Source organism: Schistocerca americana, chromosome 4, assembly GCF_021461395.2.
Source record: "Schistocerca americana isolate TAMUIC-IGC-003095 chromosome 4, iqSchAmer2.1, whole genome shotgun sequence".
In the NCBI taxonomy this organism is placed as follows: domain Eukaryota; kingdom Metazoa; phylum Arthropoda; class Insecta; order Orthoptera; family Acrididae; genus Schistocerca; species Schistocerca americana.
The window spans coordinates 633,856,731-633,866,998 of NC_060122.1; the positions used below are offsets into that span (position 1 = coordinate 633,856,731).

Below are 10,268 nucleotides of genomic sequence, written 5' to 3' on the forward strand. Positions count from 1 at the left end.
GCAAAGAATTGTAATTGGTATGGAACATAGTTTGATATTGTCCGTGGTATACTTCCTTCTGCAACCTCAGGTCGTTGCTAGGCTACCAGTTTGTAGAATGTGAAGCGGTGTCTGACATGCTGTTCTCACACCACATAGCATTTGTTACTGAATGATATAGAGCTTTGTAGTACAGATCTTAACAGTAGTACTCTGCAGGGAATAAAATGATGTTTTCAACCCTATGGAAAACTGTCTATATAGATAGAAGGCGGTATTGTCTGTCAGTCATACATTTTGACACTAAACTCAAATTTTTTAATGCTGGTCAGTGTTTTTAAAGGAAACATTAAGAGCATAATATAATGTTATCTATCATATTAAGAACTGACCTTTATAGGTATTATCTGCCTTGACACAGAATGCTGATATGCAGTATATCACTTGAACAAAAAACAGCTATATCCTTTGGCTATATATAATTATACATCAGATTTTTTCCTAACTCTATCATAGAATTTGTGTCTGCGTATCTCTAAGCCATTGTAAACTTTGTGGAATATAAAAGAAGTTTACTTATCTCTTCTGAAATAACCACCTGTGGAATAACAAGATGCATATCGTGAAGTCCATCACATGCAGATGAAGTGTAGTCAACTTCATTTCTGCAGGGAGTGGAGATTTATAAGTAGAACTTTTATATACCTCATAAGGTAGCAGTAATTCCCAATTTTAGTTTCATTCCTCTAGCAGTCACACTTACATTAATAAACATTGATGTGGTACTGAGTCGAATGTCTTTCAGAAGTAAAAAAGTACTGCATCCGTCTGATTGCCCCGTCATGTGCATCTAAGTCACCAGATTGCAGCTCACGACAGAGTGAACTAGTGGCAGTGCGTGACAGAGGGTACTCTTTATTGTGCATTATATTGAGATCTCATCCAGTTCCAGTAAAGGATAGAGCTTGAGAATAACGACTGCTTAAATGTCTCTGTGTGCTTTATAGCAAGTCTAATTTTATTTGCACTATTTGCTGTGTCAGAAGGAGGCTGAAGATTGATCGCTCTTACCATGGACATCAGCGCCAAACTGGCCATTTCTCTTGAAGCCTTGTACTTCTTAACTCATTTTCTATTCTTTTCAATCTGGAGAAGGAGCGTTCCGCACTGCAGTTGGTTACCACCATGGTTAAAAAGATTTTCAATGCGATTTCTACATTTGTCAGGCAACGGCCTTGCCGCAGTGGATACACTGGTTCCCGTGAGATCACCGAAGTTAAGCGCTGTCGGGCGTGGCCGGCACTTGGATGGGTGACCATCCAGCCGCCATGCGCTGTTGCCATTTTTTCGGGGTGCACTCAGCCTCGTGATGCCAATTGAGGAGCTACTCGACCGAATGGTAGCGGCTCCGGTCATAGAAAACCATCAAAACGACCGGGAGAGCGGTGTGCTGACCACACGCCCCTCCTATCCGCATCCTCAACCGAGGATGACACGGCGGTCGGATGGTCCTGATGGGCCACTTGTGGCCTGAAGACGGAGTGCTCTACATTTGTCAAGGTGTCTTCAATTTATTTTCTTTCAAAAAGCGATATATTGCCAATATATAATTAGTTCCCCAATTTTTACTATGAACAGTTTTCCAGTATTCTGTTAAATGCAGACATTTCGTTTCCAACTCTTGCTCGTTGGCGTCTTCATAATAAATTTCAGCAAATTCTTTGCAACTTTGTCTCAACTCTTAGGAATTCAGAGTTTTCAAGCGAAAAAATAAATCAAAACGTTGACTAATGTTCGCATACGAACTTAATCGCTGGCTTAGATGAAGCTCAGGGTATCAGTTATGAAAAGAAAGGTTTCCAATTTGAATTTCTCTTTTCCATTCAGTTAGACTGACGGTGCCGAGCCATAAAAAAAAACTGGCATGAGGTACTATGTTTTGTTCATTGAGAGAGATCTTTGTAATCAGATTCTGGTTTCTTTCTTTGGCGGACGATTCGAAGTCATCAAATTTATCCCTGAGGTTAATGATAGAATCATCAAGTGAAGCGAACAAATAAGATGCAACGTGCAGTGTTATCATTTCTTTCTGAAGATAATTACTTGTTTTGTCTATTCTTTTCAGTATAGAGCTCCAGATTTCCGTTAGTATAAGACATTCTAGCTTTCCCTTTTTTTTTTTTTTTTTTTTTTTTAACACGCTGAGGTCTTCGTTTCTAGTTCCTCTTGCCTGCTCTCTATCTTCTGCGACTGACATCAAAGTTTCTATAATTTGTTTACGACCTTCAAGCAAGGCGCTTATTGCACCAGCTCGGGCTGACCATCTGGTTTATGAAAGTCATCTAACAACTTTTTTTGAACCTAATGTTCTGTCAATATATTCCATCTGTGGGTAGAGATCGAAGAAAGTTGTACACTTCCTGAATCACTTCAAAAAACTTTGTAGCCTCTGATATACACCCAGCAGCTTGGACATCTACCAAGTTCAGTGGATGTCCTGCACATGGTACAAAGGTGGCAAATTCATATTTCTCCTTGATTCTTACTTGTGGACTAGTATACTTCCCTGACACTTTGAAGCATTTTTGTAGCTTTGTCCACTGCAGGCTTTTATGGGAATATCGTGATTCTCTAAAGAATTCAAGATGGTTTCCGCTAAGTACTCAGATTTATGGTCTTCATTAGGCATATATTTCAGGAACCTTTCAACAGGAACATGGTCTTTTACGTATCGAATCATAAAAGTTAGCTGGTCAACGTGAGACAGATCGGGCATACTGTCAACGCTAATGGAAAAATATTTAGCTGATTTAACTTCATTTATAATTCCCCCCCCCCCCCCCCCATGAACCATGGACCTTGCCATTGGTGGGGAGGCTTGCGTGCCTCAGCGATACAGATAGCCGTACCGTAGGTGCAACCACAACGGAGGGGTATCTGTTGAGAGGCCAGACAAACGTGTGGTTCCTGAAGAGGGGCAGCAGCCTTTTCAGTAGTTGCAAGGGCAACAGTCTGGATGATTGACTGATCTGGCCTTGTAACAATAACCAAAACGGCCTTGCTGTGCTGGTACTGCGAACGGCTGAAAGCAAGGGGAAACTACAGCCGTAATTTTTCCCGAGGGCATGCAGCTTTACTGTATGATTAAATGATGATGGCGTCCTCTTGGGTAACATATTCCGGAGGTAAAATAGTCCCACATTCGGATCTCCGGGACTACTCAAGAGGATGTCGTTATCAGGAGAAAGAAAATTGGCGTTCTATGGATTGGAGCGTGGAATGTCAGATCCCTTAATCGGGCAGGTAGCTTAGAAAATTTAAAAAGGGAAATGGATAGGTTGAAGTTAGATATAGTGGGAATTAGTGAAGTTCGGTGGCAGGAGGAACAAGACTTCTGGTCAGGTGACTACAGGGTTATAAACACAAAATCAAATAGGGGTAATGCAGGAGTAGGTTTAATAATGAATAGGAAAATAGGAATGCAGGTGAGCTACTACAAACAGCATAGTGAACGCATTGTTGTGGCCAAGATAGATACGAATCCCACACCTACTACAGTAGTACAAGTTTATATGCCAACTAACTCTGCAGATGACGAAGAAATTGAAGAAATGTATGATGAAATAAAAGAAATTATTCAGATTGTGAAGGGAGACGAAAATTTAATAGTCATGGGCGACTGGAATTCGAGTGTAGGAAAAGGGAGAGAAGGAAACGTAGTAGGTGAATATGGATTGGGGGGAAGAAATGAAAGAGGAAGCCGCCTGGTAGAATTTTGCACAGAGCACAACATAATCATAGCTAACACTTGGTTTAAGAATCATGAAAGAAGGTTGTATACATGGAAGAACCCTGGAGATACTAAAAGGTATCAGATAGATTATATAATGGTAAGACAGAGATTTAGGAACCAGGTTTTAAATTGTAAGACATTTCCAGGGGCAGATGTGGACTCTGACCACACTCTATTGGTTATGACCCGTAGATTAAAACTGAAGAAACTGTAAAAATGTGGGAATTTAAGGAGATGGGACCTGGATAAACTGAAAGAACCAGAGGTTTTACAGAGTTTCAGGGGGAGCATAAGGGAACAATTGACAGGAATGGGGGAAAGAAATACAGTAGAAGAAGAATGGGTAGCTTTGAGGGATGAAGTAGCGAAGGCAGCAGAGGATAAGGGAGGTAAAAAGACGAGGGCCAGTAGAAATCCTTGGGTAACAGAAGAAATATTGAATTTTATTGATGAAAGGAGAAAACATAAAAATGCAGTAAATGAAGCAGGCAAAATGGAATACAAACGTCTCAAAAATGAGATCGACAGGAAGTGCAAAATGGCTAAGCAGGGATGGCTAGAGGACAAATGTATGGATGTAGAGGCCTATCTCACTAGGGGTAAGATAAATACTGCCTACAGGAAAATTAAAGAGACCTTTGGAGATAAGAGAACGACTTGTATGAATATCAAGAGCTCAGATGGAAACCCAGTTCTAAGCAAAGAAGGGAAAGCAGAAAGGTGGAAGGAGTATATAGAGGGTCTATACAAGGGCGATGTACTTGAGGACAATATTATGGAAATGGAAGAGGATGTAGATGAAGATGAAATGGGAGATATGATACTGCGTGAAGAGTTTGACAGAGCACTGAAAGACTTGAGTCGAAACAAGGCCCCCGGAGTAGACAACATTCCATTGGAACTACTGACGGCCTTGGGAGAGCCAGTCCTGACAAAACTCTACCATCTGGTGAGCAAGATGTATGAAACAGGCGAAATACCCTCAGACGTCAAGAAGAATATAATAATTCCAATCCCAAAGATATCAGGTGTTGACAGATGTGAAAATTACCGAACTATCAGTTTAATAAGTCACAGCTGCAAAATACTAACACGAATTCTTTACAGACAAATGGAAAAAATAGTAGAAGCCAACCCCGGCGAAGATCAGTTTGGATTCCGTAGAAACACTGGAACGCGTGAGACAATACTGACCTTACGACTTATCTTAGAAGAAAGATTAAGGAAAGGCAAACCTACGTTTGTAGCATTTGTAGACTTAGAGAAAGCTTTTGACAATGTTACTAGAATACTCTCTTTCAAATTCTAAAGGGGGCAGGGGTAAAATACAGGGAGCGAAAGGCTATTTACAATTTGTACAGAAACCAAATGGCAGTTATACGAGTCGAGGGGCATGAAAGAAAAGCAGTGGTTGGGAAAGGAGTGAGGCAGGGTTGTAGCCTGTCCCCGATGTTGTTCAATCTGTATATTGAGCAAGCAGTAAAGGAAACAAAAGAAAAATTCGGAGTAGGTATTAAAATTCATGGAGAAGAAATAAAAACTTTGAGGTTCGCCGATGACATTGTAATTCTGTCAGAGACAGCAAAGGACTTGGAAGAGCAGTTGAATGGAATGGTCAGTGTCTTAAAAGGAGGATATAAGATGAACATCAACAAAAGCAAAGCAAGGCTAATGGAATGTAGTCTAATTAAGTCGGGTGATGCTGAGGGAATTAGATTAGGAAATGAGACACTTAAAGTAGTAAAGGAGTTTTGTTATTTGGGGAGCAAAATAACTGATGATGGTCGAAGTAGAGAGGATATAAAATGTAGACTGGCAATGGCAAGGAAAGCATTTCTGAAGAAGAGAAATTTGTTAACATCGAGTATAGATTTAAGTGTCAGAAAGTTATTTCTGAAAGTATTTGTATGTTGTGTAGCCACGTATGGAAGTGAAACATGGACGATAAATAGTTTGGACAAGAAGAGAATAGAAGCTTTCGAAATGTGGTGCTACAGAAGAATGCTGAAGACTAGATGGGTAGATCACATAACTAATGAGGAAGTAGTGAATAGGATTGGGGAGAAGAGAAGTTTGTGGCACAACTTGACCAGAAGAAGGGATCGGTTGGTAGGACATGTTCTGAGGCATCAAGGGATCACCATTTTAGTATTGGAGGGCAGCGTGGAGGGTAAAAATCGTAGAGGGAGACCAAGAGATGAATACGCTAAGCAGATTCAGAAGGATGTAGGTTGCAGTAGGTACTGGGAGATGAAAAAGCTTGCACAGGATAGAGTAGCATGGAGAGCTGCATCAAACCAGTCTCAGAACTGAAGACCACAACAACAACAACATAATTTTTTTAGGATCTGTTTTCCCATTACATCAATAAACTCATTATAGATATTCGCTGATAAATACGAAGTGCTACCCTTTCCAGGATTCCCAAGTGTTTGTAAGTGATATACAAGTAATGGATCGAATTCACTGAATAATTCCACACATCCCAAATAATTTACACTACTGGCCATTAAAATTGCTACACCACGAAGATGACGTGCTACAGACGCGAAATTTAACCGACAGGAAGAAGATGCTGTGATATGCAAGTGATTAGCTTTTCAGAGCATTCACACGGTGGCGACATCTACAACGCGCTGACATGAGGAAAGTTTTTAACCGACTTCTCATACACAAATAGCAGCTGACCGGCGATGCCTGGTGAAACGCTGTTGTGATGCCTCGTGTAAGGAGGAGAAATGCGTATCATCACGTTTCCGACTTTGATAAAGGTGGGATTGAAGCCTATCGCGATTGCGCTTTATCGTATCGCGACATTTCTACCCGCGTTGGTCGAGATCCAATGACTGTTATCAGAGTGTGGAATCGGTGGGTTCAGGAGGGTAATACGGAACGCCGTGCTGGATCCCAACGGCCTCGTATCACTAGCAGTCGCGATGACAGGCATCTTATCCGCATGGCTGTAACGGATCGTGCATTCACGTCTCGATCACTGAGTCAACAGATGGGGACATTCGCAAGACAACAACCATCCGCACAAACAGTTCGATGACGTTTGCAGCAGCATGGACAATCAGCTGGGAGACCATGGTTGCGGTTACCCTTGACGCTGCATCACAGACAGGAGCGCCTGCGATGGTGTACTAAACGACGAACCTGGGTGTACGAATGGCGAAACGTCATTTTTTTGGATGAATCCGGGTTCTGTTTACAGCATCATGTTGGTCGCATCCGGTGAACGCACATAGGAAGCGTGTATTCGTCATTGCCATACTGGCGTATCACCCGGCGTGATGGTATGGGGTGCCATTGGTTACACGTCTCGGTCACCTCTTGTTCGCATTGACGGCACTTTGAACAGTGGACGTTACATTTAGGATGTGTTACGAGCCATGGCTCTACCCTTCATTCGATCCTTGAGAAACTCTACATTTCAGCAGGATAATGCACGACCGCATGTTGCAGGTCCTGTGCGGGCCTTTCTGGATACAGATAGTGTTCGACTGCTGCCCTGGCCAGCACATTCTCCAGATCTCTCACCAATTGAAAAGGTCTGGTCAATGGTAGCCGAGCAACTGGCTCCTCACAATACGCCAGTCACTACTCGTGATGAACTGTGGTATCGTGTTGAAGCTGCATGGGCAGCTGTACCTGTACACGCCATCCGAGCTCTGTTTGACTCAATGCCCAGGCGTATCAAGGCCGTTATTACGGCCAGAGGTGGTTTTTCTGGGTACTGATTTCTCAGGATCCATGTACCCGAATTGCGTCAAAGTGTCATCACACGTCAGTTCTAGTGTAATATATTTGTCCAATGAATACTCGTTTATCATCTGCATTTCTTCTTGGTGTAGCAGTTTTAATGGCCAGTAGTGTACACTGTTGGGAGATCCTGTCACCTCGAAAAGGAAACCTTCTAGATTCCAAAAAATTTACAGCTACAATCTGTTTAAGTACATTTTTCCAGTAATCCACTTGTTTTTATGTTGAGATAATAAGTCTACATCTAACAACCACTTTATTCATGCCAGATAAATCATCATAGATGTGCTGGGCTATTTTCATGTGTTAAAATTATGTGCTTCCAATCATTAGACCCATTCAGAGAGCATAGATTTACATCAGAAGGGTTGAATAACTAGCATGTAAAACAAAATACACAGTTTTTGGAAGGCGAGTACGACAACCATTTTCTTTCGACACTTCCACTGTTTCTTAATGTGCGAATGAATAATAGTTTGTTGAAATATCCAGTTACTGTTTTATTACCATCTTTATAGGTTCTGGATGGCTCGGAAAAGTCAGAATCTTTATCTTGAAAATATACAGGTCCCTTAGGAATCAAATTTTCGCTATTTCTTCCTGTAAAATTTTCATGAAAATAATCAGCGGGATCGTGTGATATTTCTTGTGGGTTGGATAACTTAATGGACACACTTGTCGGGGTTGTGAAGTCACCAAAGTTGTTACACTTTCGTCATAGGGACGGAAGCTTTCGAATTCAATCTCTTTTCCTAAATTGGTAAAAATCTTAATTTGGTGTAGAACTTGAACATTCAGAAATTCCCGCAATTTGTGATCGACACGACTCATCGTGTGGAAGATTTATTATTTGATTGCAACTTACAGAAGTTGCTCCAGTAGTAGTAGTAAAATATGCTGTTAATTTGGTAACTTTTCAATTACTTCCTTCTGATGTACGGCTTTTTTTTTCCTTTTTGCAGGACCACTAGGATATGGCCGTTTCGACATTTTGTATTATAGTTCAGTATTTATTTTTACACCGAAAGTAGTCACTAACACAAAAGAAAAACAGGTAAACGACGATTTAATCGAAGAATACCTCGGAGCACTGTCAGTAACAACTACGAACATAGCAACACTGCAGACAAATACAAGGGAATTCCGCATCATCGAGTCGGTTTATTTAAGTTGGTAGGTAATGTTTAATTTTACGTCGCTGTTCGCTCCATGCAGAACTGTCCATTGCACAAAGCTAATAAGCAAGTAGATAGTGTAGTCAGTCACTATCGTTCGATTTTTTCGAAATTAATCTGTTTTTCGGTAGTAAATATCGGTTACCCTTTGGTGATCTGGCAGGAACAAGAGGGCTGTTATCGATCGCGGGGCCCTGGGCACGTGCCCGGAGTGCCCAGTGGGAAAGAGGGGCCTGCTCTCTACCTATTCTGCCTCTCTGAAAAAACACTCATATGACCAATACCTGAAGACTGCTCTAGCTTATGGGACCAGTATCAGGTTGGACTAACAGAAGACTTCGAGTGTTTACAAAGAAGAGTGGTGTGAATAGTCACAGGCGTACGTGACTGGCGTCACAGTCTAACAAAAATATAGGAACGTCTTAATTGAAAGATACTTCAGAAAAGAGGTCGCACGTCTTATGCCAGCCTGCTTAGATACTCCACACAATGGAAGCGGTTTTCATTGATTAAAGAAATAGCTGCGGAACCAGCACACTCTGCAAACATGGCGAAACGAATACTCCCAAAAACGTTTCCCAGCCTAGAAAGTGCAATCATTCTTCTGTCTCCTTCTTACCTAGCACATAGTGATCGTGCAAATAAAATTAGACTTGTTATAAAGCACACAGAGACATTTAAGCAGTCGTTATTCTGAAGCTTTATCCTTTCCTGGTGCCGGATTAGACATCAGGGACATTTCCAGAGCAGTTACAACAAGCAAAAGTTGTACCTTTGCTCAAGATAGGTTTTCCAGTAGCTATAGAAAATTACCGGCCCATTTCCCTGCTGTCAGCATTCTCAAAAATAATACAAGCAATTATGAAAGACAGATTAATAAATTACCTGAATAAATACAATCTTTTAAGCGAATCACAGTTTGGTCTCCGAAGTGGCAAAAATACGGAGTCAGCCACAGTAGAATTCACAAAAGTTGTACTTGATGCTCTTGATAAAGATGAGTGTGTCACAGGCGTTTGATACAGTCGACCACAAGATACTATTAAATAAATAAGAAGCATTAGGAATAAGAGGTGTAGCTAATGACTGGTTTCGATCATACCTAACAGATAGAGTACAAAGAGTAGAGATAACACATACTTCAAATAGATCTAAAAATGTAGTAAAATACGTATCAGAACCAAAATACATTAATACAGGGGTTCCGCAAGGTAGCATATCAGGACCAGTACCGTTCCTGATATACATCAATGACTTTCGCAGTAGTGTTACTCATGGTGACAAAGTCGTCTTCACTGATGACAGCAATATTATAGTAATTGAGAAAACAAGAGAACTCCTTGCCGAGAAAGCAAATGAAACTCTCAAGGAAGTTTATGATTGGTCAATAAGTAATAAAGTGACATTGAACATAAAGAAAACTAATGCCATGAATTTCAGTTTGAAGATAAAAAATGTTATACAAATAAATGATAATAATAATGATTATAAAATATCCAACATTCCACATAACACCTTCACTTTATGTTTTTTTTGCCTTCTTTTTTTTCCTTTCTAGA

General features: G+C 40.8%; 1 pseudogene; it reads left to right on the top strand.

The window, feature by feature from the left end:
- Positions 1-1,204: 1,204 nt before the first annotated feature.
- On the top strand, positions 1,205-1,321 carry LOC124614126 (annotated as a pseudogene).
- The last annotated feature ends 8,947 nt before the right edge of the window (positions 1,322-10,268 follow it).